This window comes from Herpailurus yagouaroundi, unplaced genomic scaffold, assembly GCF_014898765.1.
Source record: "Herpailurus yagouaroundi ecotype Mexico unplaced genomic scaffold, PumYag 185, whole genome shotgun sequence".
Lineage (NCBI taxonomy): Eukaryota > Metazoa > Chordata > Mammalia > Carnivora > Felidae > Herpailurus > Herpailurus yagouaroundi.
This window is the reverse complement of record NW_024412416.1, coordinates 20,492,347-20,505,564: the sequence shown is the minus strand read 5'-3', so window position 1 is coordinate 20,505,564 and position 13,218 is coordinate 20,492,347. Positions and strand designations below refer to the sequence as shown.

General features: G+C 45.7%; 1 pseudogene; it reads left to right on the top strand.

Moving 5' to 3' along the window:
* LOC121042560 (carbonyl reductase family member 4-like) overlaps window positions 1–11,850 on the top strand; it is a 30,175-nt pseudogene extending 18,325 nt beyond the window's left edge.
* The last annotated feature ends 1,368 nt before the right edge of the window (window positions 11,851–13,218 follow it).

The window sequence follows — 13,218 nt, the reverse complement described above, 5'->3', positions numbered from 1 at the left end:
TGAGATACCACCGCACACCTATTAGAATGGCTGAAATTCTAAGAATTGGACAATAACAATTGCTGGTGAGGATGAAGTGCAACTTACTCTTACACATTGTTGGTGGGAAAGCAAAACGGGGCAGACACTTTGGGAAAGAGCTTGTCAGTTTCCTATAAAGGTAAACATATACTTACTATATGACCCAATAATCCTACTCCTAGGTATTACCCAAATGAAATGAAAACTTACCTTTATTTGTATACAAGTGATTAAAGCCGTTTTATTCATAATCACCAAACACTGGAAATCTCCTGTTTGGTCATCAACTGGGGAAAGGTCATAACCACATTGTGGTACATCAGTATAATGGAACACAACCCAGCTATAAAAAGGAACAAACTACTGGGGTGCCTGGGTGGCTTAGTCCGTTAAATATCTGACTCTTGATCTCAGCTCAGGTTTTGATCTCAGGGTTGTGAGCTCAAGCCCCACATTTGGCTCTGTGCTGGGCATGGAACCTACTTAAAAAAAAAAAGGACTGAATTACTGATAAACACAACAACAGGGATGAATCTCAGATGACTTATGTTGTATGCAAGAAGTCAGATTCAAACGACATATGACATTGTGACACCTGGGTGGCTCAGTCGGTTAAGCGGCCGACTTTGGCTCAGGTCATGATCTCACGGTTTGTGGGTTGGAGCCCTGCATCAGGCTCTGTGCTGACAGCTGGTTGGAGCCTGGAGCCTGCTTCGGATTCTGTGTCTCCCTCTCTCTCTCTGCCCCTCCCCGACTCATGCTCTGTCTCTCAAAAATGAATAAATGTTAAAAAAAATTTTTTAAAGACATATGACATGCTAAAATAGGCAAAATTATAGGGAAATAAAATAAATCATGGGTTTCCAATGACTGAGAATTAGGAAAGGGGTTAATTTTTATGGGTGAGGGGATCTTTGTGCATCTTGATTGTGTGGGTGGTGGTAGCAGTGGTTACACAACTATGTGTGATTGTCACATCTCAGAGAACTGTATACTAATAAGAAAGAATTGTCCTGTGTATACATCACACCTCATTAAATATAAAACAAATAAATAAAAAAAAATTATCTATTTGATACAATACTCAAAACTGATCTGAACCTAATATGGATAGGAAAGCTTGATAATTTTCTTATCCTTTGAGTTCAACTTTTTATCCCTGGGTAAGGCAGGGCCACTAGAAAGTACTTGTGAAAGAACAACTTTACAATCATTGCAACATTTGCCTGGCATTTATCAAATCTGAATGCTGTTCTAACCAGCCCAAGCTGATAAATGACTTTGATAAATAAGCTAATAATTAAACTTTAAGCAGTGCACTAGCAAAGCTGATAAACAACCAAGAGTCTGAATGACTTCTGTTAGGGTCACCCAACCTAATTCTTGGGCTACAGAACAAGATGGGCTTCACACAAAGATGTACATCCATAGGGACTCCTCCCGGCCAATCCTCAGTACAAGCTGCAATCCATAATTGGCAAAACCATAATGAACCTCTCTTTTCTAGCATGTAAAATCCCTGATTTTTCCCCTTGGGGAACCAGTCAGTGAAATCCATAAATGCAGCACTCACATTTTAATAACAAAGTAGCCCTTCTTTCTTTAATAGCATAGCTGGATAACCGCTACCCCAATCAGGAAATAGAACATAACTAGCACCCCAGAAGGGATGCTTTTGTTCAAACACTGTCCTGTTTCTCCTCCCTGAAAGTAACAACTATCATACGTCTAACACCATGGATTAGTTTTGCCTTTTTTGGAACTTCACAGAAATAGAATCATACTGAATCATATGGATAATTTTATTACTGGTTTCTTTCCCTCCACATTATGGCTGCAGGAATCCACGTTGCTGCGTAAGTAGTTGTTCATTTTTTATTGCTATATGATATTCCACTGCATGAATATATCACACTATAATTATCTATGTGCTACTGTGGGACATTTGGGTTGTTTCTGGTTTGAGGTATTATAAACCATGCTGTAAGGAGCATTCTATTAAATGCCTTTTAGATATATACTTTTTGAAGTATGGAATGTATTCCTAATTTAAAATTAAATTACAGGGGCGCCTGGGTGGTGCAGTCGGTTAAGCGTCCGACTTCAGCCAGGTCACGATCTCGCGGTCCGTGAATTCGAGCCCCGCGTCAGGCTCTGGGCTGATGGCTCGGAGCCTGGAGCCTGTTTCCGATTCTGTGTCTCCCTCTCTCTCTGCCCCTCCCCCGTTCATGCTCTGTCTCTCTCTGTCCCAAAAATAAATAAAAACGTTGAAAAAAAAATTTTTTTTAAAGTTAAATTACATTTTGAAGTAATGAACAAATTCAATCAGTATTTCTTCAGATTTCTTGTTGACAAATTGTGCAAACTTTTACACACTTGCATGTAAAAGTTTTTAATGTTTGTTTATTTCTTTTGCCATTAGAATCCAGTTATTAAAATTATTCTGGGGTGTGCGTAGGTGGCTCAGTCAGGCATCTGACTTCAGCTCAGGTCATGATCTGACAGTCAGGTCCATGAGTTTGAGTCCCGCATCGGGCTCTGTGCTGACACTGTGGAGCCTGGAGCCTGCTTTGGATTCTGCATCTCACTCTCTCTCTGCCCCTTCCCCACTCATGCTCTGTCCCTCTCAAAAAATAAATAAACATTAAAATAAATAAATAAATAAATAAACCTATTCTGAAACATTAATAATATTTAGATGGATTAAGAATGTGGTCATGGTGGGGGGATTCGGCTCAGTTAAACATCCAACTCTTGATATTGGCTCAGATCATGATCTCACAGTTCACGAGACAGAGCCCTGTGTTGGGCTCTGCACTGACAGTGAGGAACCTGTTTGGGATTCTCTCCCTCTCCCTCTCTTTCTGCCCCACCCCCACTTATGCTCACATGCTATCTCTCTCTCAAATAAACAAATAAACATTAAAAAAAAAGAGTATGGTAGGTCGTAAAGGCAGCATTTTCTTTTTTCACTGATTTGTAAAGAATTCCTTTTTTTAATGTAAATTGCAAACAAAGCCAAAAGTGTTCTTTAGTGTTTTAATTGAAAAAGGAAATTAAAATTCCATTCAGAAGAATGCAGAGAATTATATCCTTTAAGAAGAAGAAAGGTTATATAATAGAATTCAGACACCCTCCCTGTGTTTTAATTTAGCTGACCTAATTTGTCTCTGAGATTTTACTTTAAAACCTGACTATAAACAACCTAATATTAGGCTGAATATTACAATTCAGTAGAACTTTTAATGAGCTATACACATGTACACAAATTTACAAGACTCCATGGCTGTAATACACAGAAGTCATAAAACCATTAATGGCTTACAGTCTCCATTTCACTGTTAATGGATACTCTCAGCACCATTGTTAAACTAGTGTAAAAAGTATTTGAATACAAATGTGAGCAATGACACATTCGTTAACCTTTAAACATGGATGTTTTTTCTGTGTCCACATCTACTTAAGAGATCAGAACACTACCTAAAGAAAATATAGATGCCTGATTGAATGCTCACAAAGATCCCCTACTCTGGTTACTTGGGAATATGGAGCCTCCAGAGAGAAGAACCAGTAGATAGGTCAAAAAGACAACTGAGTCGTAGTTTTGGTTTTCCTGCTTATTGTGTGTATTTTTTAAAAAGTCAAATTTGTGAGGCAGCTGGGTGGCTCGGTTGAGTGTTGGACTCTTGATTTTGCCTCAAGTCATGATCCCAGGGTTGTGGGATCAAGCCCCAGATCGGACTTCGTGCTAAGTGTGGAGCCTACTTAGGATTCTCTCTCTCTCTCTCTCTCTCTCTCTCTCTCTCTCTCTCTCCCCCTCCCTCCTCCTAAAATAAAAAGGAAAAGAAAACTAAATTAAAAACTAAATAAAAATCAGATTTGTGAGGATGTATCCTGAAATAAAAACAATTTTTTTAATAGGGTAACACATGTCCCAGCATAGTGATATTCATGGGCCATCCTCTTCATGGCACTGCCTGGGCTTTGTGACACTTGTGACAGGGCCACTTTTACGGGCTTAGGCTCTGCTGCCTGGCCTGGAAGGGGGGAGTTTTGCTTCCCTTCATGGGGGTGGGTACTCCACCCAGACCTTCCAGCACATCTCTCTCTGTCCGCCCCTGCTGCCCACTCCATCCACAAGATTGACCCTCTCATAGATCCATAATTGCCTCGACCCCTGCCCAGCTCAGTGGAGTTCTTAACCCCCATGGGCACTGGGTCTGAGTCCTAATACTCTGAGCCTCAGCCTCTCCATCTGTCACACACATGTTCAGTGTGCTTCACAGGGATACGGGGAGAATGAGAGGGAGTCATTTCTAAGAATCATTTTTAGTAACAGCACTGGATACAGGGGGTAGCCTTACATTTTGCCAATCAGCACCTATTGACTTAAAAGTATTTTAAAATCTAAAGAATTCTTACATGTGAATTCTTTTACACTATAAAAGTTAAGGGCCATATTTTCTTGAAGCTGTGGTGACAGTCTGTGACTAGAACTAAGGACAACTGTGTTAATGTACACGTGGTCATTCTGCATCTCAAAGGTGGGGAGTATTCCTTGGTTTGGGGGCTGCAGCTGTGATGCCAAACTTTACCTCCTTTTTTCATCTGCCAAAGCCTGCTTGATGGCTTCTCAGTCTCTTTGAACTTCCCCGCACCAAAGTGGAGAACCCACAGTTGCTTTGTCCCAGCAGGTCTGGGCAGCACTCCAGGTTGTTTTTCAAACCTGCCATACTTTTCTCTAGTGGGAAGAGATTCTTTTTTTTCTAACTCCCATGGGGCTTTCTCACTTCCTTTGTGCCATTGGATTCCATGGTCTATCTCATCAAGAACAGCTGAGACTGAAGCTGTTGGCAAACCCCCTTTCCCCCTTTTCCCAACATACAACATACACATACAACTTTTCCCAACAATTTCCCAGCATCCCTTGCAGCTAGATGAGGCCATGCTGCCTCCACTTCTGTCTGACCCACAGTACTTGGTGTTCCTTCCCCGTGCTCAGGCTGGGTGCTGTCAGTGTCCCACTGACCTGACCCCACACTGGGCTGTGAAATCTAGTTTGTAGTGTTAACTCACTAAAACGCAGGCATTTTGATGGTTATCACAGTTGGGCTACACTAACAAATTGCTCAACCAATCTTGGGGTCTTCTCGCCAACATTTGGACTCCCTTGTGCCTTTATCCTTTTATACTTACCTGGGTAAACCTGAGCTAAATGGACCAGCATCTACCTGTCTTTATATATCAGCACTGTGGGGCACTGCCAGAGAGAAATCTCACCTTCAGCAGGGATGCCGCATGCCCCGCAAACCTAAGGTGCCCCCAAGTCAGCTCCCTCTACCACCCTCTGCTGTGACTATTTCAAGTCTTTGGTTTCCTGAAGCCCTTGATTCTCATTCTCCCTTCCTACTTCAAAGAAAAAGTTTCAGCCATTGGTTTGGGAACTTGCTCTGAGCCCCCCCACATCTACGCCCATCCTTCCATCTTCTCTTTGTCCTGCCAGTGAGTCACACCCCAGCCCTTCCCAGGGCACTGGATCCCAGCCTCTGACCTCCACAGGGACACTGCCTTACCTCATGCCCTTTCTCTCCTGCGTCTTCCACTCTCTTAGAGCCTGTTTTTGTGCTCTGGGCTCGGTATGATGAATTCTCTATAAGCAGAGCCTAGTTCAATAGTAAACACACACACAGCGGCCTTAATGCCTCAAACACCGCTTACAGAGCAGCTGCTGAGTACTTTCAATCTAGCCCAAATGCAAATATTGCTCAACTATCCTGGTCTCCTTCTCTCTCTCTCTCTCTCTCTCTCTCTCTCTCTCTCTTAACTAACTGTTGTGCTCCCCCTAGATGAAAAGGTTCTCTCTAAAAGGGGTGGCACAGATCATTCTCTGTGGGGGGCACACAACATGGGTTGCTACCACTTGCTTTCCTGCTGGGGGTAATGGAGACCCTCCAGGGAACACTTACACCCCTCCGACTCCCTCCTCATGGGAGGAAACTGGATTGCGCTATAAAAAGCTGCCATTAAAGGCGTAGAGTCTGTGGGGAACTGCACTGACAGGCCGCGGGAGCGCCGGCTGAGCATAGTCTGTCTCCCTGAGCAGCACAGGCTCGACCCGCAGCCATTCCTGGCACAGGCGCCCTCCGTTCCTCTAACAGGATGGGTAAGCGTATCACGGGATCTGTTCCGAACGTCTAAATGTTCAAGCGATGACCCATCTGCATTTTGCAAAGCCTAGGCGTGTGCATTTAAGAAACGCCGGGAACGTGTTTCAATCCTCTTTAGAGAGAAAACAGAAGCTGTTTATACACTTGGATGTCTAAAAGGCATTTCGAACGTAACGCGTCGAACCCGAAATTGTCTTTCTCCTTTCTCTCCAGCCGGCTCCATCTCCCCCAGGGTGTCAGCGGTGCAGGCCAAAAATTCAGCCTGACTGGCCTCTGGTTCTCGCTCACCCTACATCCCACCCATCGCGATATTGTTGGCTTGACTTTCCAGCTACGCCCGCCCGCACCACTTCTGCCCCCTCCCACCCCGACTGTGGCCCCAAGAGCCACCATTTTTCCTCCGGTGGCCATCTTGTTTCCACTCTTGTCTCGTCGCTTCTGCTCGCCACAGGAAAGCTAGGCGGTTTGCATCATGAAACTCTGCACTGTCCCTGCTGAAAACGGCCCTCTAGCCCTTCTGGAATCAGATCTGAAGTCCTCTGGGTGCCGAGCCTAGCGGGTGGCCAGGTGTTCCCCCCAGTCTGCTGCTCTGCGAGCTCTGTCCCCAGCCTCCTTGCTGCTTCCCCTCCCCCCAGTTTTATTGCACGATCGTTAATATAATAACATGGTGTGAATGGAAGGTGTAAAACACGATGGTTTCGATTCAAGTGCACAGTGAGAATGGTGGCCACACTAAGGTTGGTCGTGATCACCCTATGTTCCTTGCTGCTTCTTGAGCCTGCCAGGCAAACTCCTGTCTCAGAACTTTTGCACTGGCTGTGTCCTCCGCAGGGAAAAGCTCTTCCCTGGGAAGTAAGCCAGTAGAGTGGCCCTTGCTTGATGTCAGTATTAGTTGGCTAGGGCTGCAGGAAACACAAACTGGGTGGTTTAAAGCTGGGTGACTGTGAGGGAACTAGATTCCCTCAAGGTTCTGGAGCCGGAAGTCCAAAATCAAGGGGTCAAACCAGGCCAAGATCTCTCTCAAGGCTCAAGGCAAGAATCTGTTCTACATTTTCCCTTAGCTTCTGGGGTCCCCAACAGAATACTGGCTTGTAGATGAGTCACCGAATCTCTGCTTCCATTGTCACCTGGAGTTTACCCTTTACATCGGTGTACCTTCTCCTCTTCTTATAAGGACACCAGTCATGTTGGATTAGGGGACCCCCTCCCCCAATCAGTATGACCTCAGCTACATCTACAAAGACCCTATTTCCAAATAAAGTCAGACTCACAGGTACTAGGGGTTAGGATTTCAACACATCTTTTTAAGAGACACAAGGTAACTTGTAACTACATCCTGTCTACGTAGAATACTGATTTGCTCTATCATCTCTGCCTGCTTTTTTTTTTCCCTATGGCATTTTCCACTGTCTAAAAATAATGCATTTGGCTGTCCCAAAGAACAATGGCAGCTGTTGAAATTCAACCCTCTCCACCCATGTTCCTAAAAATTGTACAGATGAGCAAGGAGAGAAAACCAAACCACCCATCGCTCATGTCTATGGCACACCTAAGGGGCAGGCGAAGAAGAAAATAGCAAAAACTAAGCACAAGCGTGAAGCAAGATTGCACCGTCCCAAAATATGGTCGAAGAAAAAGGTGTCATTTATTCAAGAAAGTGCCCTTCACTCTGGCAACAGAAGAGGGAGCAATTGATCTGCAAAACCAGGTAGACTGCGCATACCCCGTGATCTGCTATTGCTGGTCCAGGAAAAAGGAACCTAGCAGCCATGCAAAGTAATGATAAAAATAAAAGCAAAAATGAGAACCCAAACTTTTGGCCACTTCGGAAAGCAGTTTGGCAGTTCCTCAAAAAGTTAAACATGGAGTTACCACGTAACCCAGAAATTCCGCTTCTAGGAATAGACCCAAGAGAAATGAAAATGTGTCCCTACAAAAACTTGTACATGAATGTTCATAGCAATATTATTTTTATAATACCCCCAAAGTGGAAGCAACTCAGATGCTCATCAACTGATGAGTGGATAAACAAAATGGGGTATATCCACACACGGAAGACTGTAAATAGGAAGGAGATGCTGATTCATGAACATGGATGGACCTTGAAAACCCCATGCTAAGTGAGAAAAGCCAGTCACAAAGGACTACATATTATGATGCCATTAATACGAAATGTTTCGACTCCAGAGACAAAAAGTAGATTAGTGGTGGCCATGGGCTGGGCCAGAAGGGGAATGGGTAGCAGGTGCTAATGGGTGTAGGTTAATTTTGAGGGTGAAGAAAATGTTTGGGATCAGATAGTGGTGAAAGTTGCACAAATCTGTGAATATACTCACACCCACTGAGGAGAATACCCTAAAAGTGAATTTTATGATATGTGAATTTTATCTTAATAAATAATGTATAAGAAGAAACATCGAAAAAAAATTATCAATTAAAAAAAAGCTGGGGCAGATAAAAACCCACCCACACAAATGTAGCTGCTGTGCCGGTTTTGAGGTCATTCCAAACCTGCTTCGTGTACACTGTTTTATGATGAGACCCTGTTTCTAGACATGAGGTACAGGAAAAAAAAGGATTAAGTAGCAATTTCTGTAATAGTAAAAGTTTATATGGTAGATCAAGTACCTATTTCACATTTCATCCTTTACATTTCCAGGAACCAAAATCTTAAACGGTTATATATTTGCCCCAGTAATTTAATTTCTAGGAATTTACCTCAGGAATATATAGAAGACACTTTCATAAAACTGAGAAAAAAAATGTACTCAATTCGTTGAATCATGACCTGCCCACATGAATGAATCTTGTGAGGAACACTGGAGTCTAGAAGCATATTTAATATCAGGGGCGCCTGGGGGACTCAGGCGGTTAAGCGTCTGACTCTTGGTTTCAACTCAGGTCATGATCTCATGGTTCATGGGTTTGAGCCCCACATCAGGCTCTGTACTGACAGTGTGGAGCCTGCTTGGGATTGTCTCTTTCCCTCCATGCACCTCCCCTGCTCGGTCACTCTCCCTCTCAAATAAATAAACATTTTTAAAAATAGAAGCATATTTAGTATCAGGGGAAATTCTTGAAGTCACAAAGGGGAAAATGTGGGCTAATAAGCAATATAGTCATTATGATCCCATGTCATAAAAATGGGCATTAAAAAACTCAGTGTAAATAGACTAAAATATTAACCATGGTATCTGAAGGAAGTGGATTCACACACTGTAATTTTTTTTGTTTATGTTTTTATTCAAAGTGTCATATTTTGAAGTCAGAAAAATAAGTGCTTTTTTGAGACAAAAAAAAAATTGCCCAGTATACTTGGGTGGATTTCAGGATGAACTTGCTGGAATCAGGATGCCAGGTACCAGCCAGCCTGGTATGCAGGGTGGCTGCAGAGGGAGGGCTGCAGGAAGTGGAGGCACCACCCAGGTACCCTGGTGCCCAAGTGTGCAGGCGCTTCCCTCCCTCGGGTGAGCCGGCCCCAGGGCTCAGGCTTCTCACTCTCCAGTTAATGAAACAGCTTTACACACACACACGCACACACTTTCATACTTGTACACACATTTACACACTCACACACACATATACACTCCTACACTCCATCAGACGTGTTCTCACACACACATGCACGCTTTCTCTTGTACATACAACTCCTATCCTTTCTGTCACAGGCACACACTTTTGCACTCACACACATACACATATCCTCTCACCCACTCTCTTACACATGCATACATTCTCTCATACTTTCACACACATTCTCACACATTCACGTTTATACACAAACATCTGCGCACTCATGCTTATCCACCCCCACCCCCACTCCTCACCCCCACCCCCCAGCCTCACCCCCACTCAAACCCCCACCCTCCAGTCCCACCCCCACAGGAGGGCACCCGATGCTTTTTCACTGGCGCCCAAAGCAGAGTTAAGTTGCCTGCGAACAAACTGGCGTTGAGGCTCGAGACACTTTTCACTAGAACTACTTCAGGAGGAAAACTTGGATCTTAAGGAACTTGCTCATCGCGTGCAAGGCTGACCCAGAGGCCTGTCTGGTTCCTGTCAGGCTCCTCGAGGAGGAGATGAAGGCTGCTCACTGCCTTGCTCGGCTCAAGCAGGGCCCAGAGCAGCCCGTTTCAGGTCTTCTAGAAGCTTCCTCAGAAGGGCCTTGGGAAGCAGAGATTTAGTCACTTCCCCATGTACGTCCCATTTTGAATGATGTGCTGATTTCAGTGCTCTCCATCATTCACCCCCATCCCCCATTGCCAAAAGTAAGTGCTAGCCTGGAAATTGCTGCCTGGAAGAGGCAAGGAGCAGAGTCCTTGGGGCGCCTGTCACTACAGCCCAGCCCGGGGTTCACCGAAAGCTCTTGCCACAAGGCAGAGCTTCCAGATGCCACTGACTGCAAAGCCACGTCAGCTCTGCTGTCAAGATAAAGGACTTGATTGCATCTCTCATTTGTGATGAACTTGAGCGACACGCAGATTTTGAATATCTCATTTTGCAGCAATTTTAATCTGGGCTAAATGCAGCCTGTGGAATTCACCTTCAAGACAGAGCCACATTGGGGGCCTGAGGCTGGGGGGAGAGGACGACAGTGGGATTGGCAGGCAGGGGAGAGGCGACGTGGGTGACGGGAAAAAAGTGCTGAGTCCCTGGACAGGGCACCAGGGCCAGACTTGCTCTGCTAGAAGTGCAGTGACCCTCGAGCAGGCCGCGTGAAGACTTTAGTTGGGAGCACAGAACGGGGGTTCCAGCATCCATTCCCAGCCACTGGTTTGTTTGGGGATGACCTACTGAGTCAAGTCTTTGGGGAGACTAGGTATTTGTGGACAAGGGCCAGCCCTTTGAGGTGGCATATACTCTGACCCACACTACCACCACTTTATGAACTTGCTGGGCTGGGTTTACTCATTCAAGACTCTGTGGAACTTCTGTGATAGTAAAAGCCACACTGAATCACGACACTCTGAAAAAGATTTATGGGGCTCAGAGTTTATAAGACTAGGGAGTACTCTTAAAGAAAAAGAATATAGGGGGCGCCTGGGTGGCTCAGTCCATTAAGCATTCGATTCTTGGTTTGGGCTCAGGTCTTGTACTCATAGTTCATGGGTTCAAGCCCTGCGTAGGGCTCTGCACTGACAGCATAACTCCTGCTTGGGATTCTCTCTCCCCTCTCTCTCTCTCCCAAAATAAATAGAGTTGAAAGAATACAAAATGATGACACAAAATTACCGGGGCCCTCCTCAGGGGTCCAGGGAAGGGTTCTACAAGGCAAGGACTTTTGTCCCCCAGGCCCAGAGGACACTCAGCAGCCCAAGGCCTCACACCCATGGAAGACTAAGATGGGAAGCTGTTCTCCATTTGTCAGTAAGGCAGCTTTTGATTTGCTGCTCCGACATTTCAATTTTCACCAGGTAGAAAGACACTCCTTTTAACATAAAAGCTGGCTCCAGATATGAGTCCCCTCATGCACCCTGGGGTCCTTGTGGGCTCTCTGTTTGGACAGGTGACCCCAACGAGCCTCCCAGCTTCTGAGGCCATGAGGCTGTGGCCCCCTTCAAAGGCAGCACTTGGTGTCCCAGAGGAGCCCCATCTTCCTCGAGTGCCACCCACAGTGGCATCAGCTTTGGCAGTGGATGCAGCACCCACCATGGCTTTGTGAGGTTCTGAGGAGACCTCACCACAGCATTCGTGCGGCCTCAAGTGTTTCTTTTAAGGTCCTGCTCTTCTGAAGAAGTCAGTCATAAGCTTTCAAAGGGTCCTTAACCACCCCATAAAGTTCAAAGATTTCCAGGTGAAAATTTAAGAAAAACACTGCTGCCTTCTTTTTGTTTCCCCGTCTTAAAAATCAAATCAAATCTGGGAAATTCCAGTTATCCAGGATGACTGGAGTTTTTTAGCCACTGGAACACTGAGGTTGATCAGAAGTTACCACACGTGGCCCACAGGTGCCATTTTGTGAAGGCTTATCATTAAGTGCATGCTTTCACAGGCAGAATTGGGGGTAGGTTGACCTGCAAGTTTGTCCCATTTCCTGGGACATGGGGACCCATGTCCAGTTGCTGTGTGTATGTTCAGAGAATTCGGTTGTGACTGTTTTGCTCTAATGGAATCTGGAAAAACCAGCATGCATGGCCACTTACTCCCCTGTGGGCCAGGCAGGAGGCTCACTAAGGAAATGGTGTCATGGCTCCCTGCTGGCCTGGCTGGCCACAGGAGGCCCTCCCTGGCTCTCAGAGGTGGTGTCCTGGGCTGTAGGCTGCCTGGGTGTCAGCTCTGGGTAAAAAGCATGGAAGCTGAGGGAGAAACTTCAACTCACTCAGGGGCCTGCGACACTGGATAAGACCAAGGGGGCCAAGAAAGCCCTCTCCTCACCCGCCTGTCCCCACCCCAGAGTCAGCAAATGCTCCCCTGTTCTCCCTGCTGGGCTGAGCAAAGTTTTAAACAGATTTTTCTTTCTTCTAAGTCCCCATGAGATGGACTGCTTTGAGGGATTAAGAATTTTGAGGAATGGAAGGAAGAAGAAAAGAAGGGACAGTTTTTCCTCTCAGCATATAAATATGTATAAATCTTTCAAGTGAAAAACAAGACAGGCAAAGGAGGCATGAGGAGAGGGAGGAAGAGAGAGAGGGGGACCCTGTCACTGGACACCCCTCCCTGCACTTCCTGCCCCTTCCCGCCCCTCACAGAGACCCCTGGGAATGGCCTCCATCCCAAGGCCAAACCCCTCACAATTCCTGTCCCCTGCTCTGCTCCAATGGCCTCCTCCATGGCTGTCACCTCCTCCACGCTCCTTCTCCTCCTCCCACACGGCCTCCTTCTTGGCTCTTCAGTAGTTGGAGGTCTTTCACAGCCTACCCTGAGTTCACCCAACCCCTCGGGGCTCCTCAAATGCCATCTGTCTAGAGAGGGCCACACCCTTATGTCCACCCTGGCCTCACCTGGCCACTGGGCACTCAGGTTGCCTCAGCTCCAACACCTCCCCAAGTCTCCCCCAGGCCCTTCTCTCTTGGTCAGGAGTGTGTCTCAG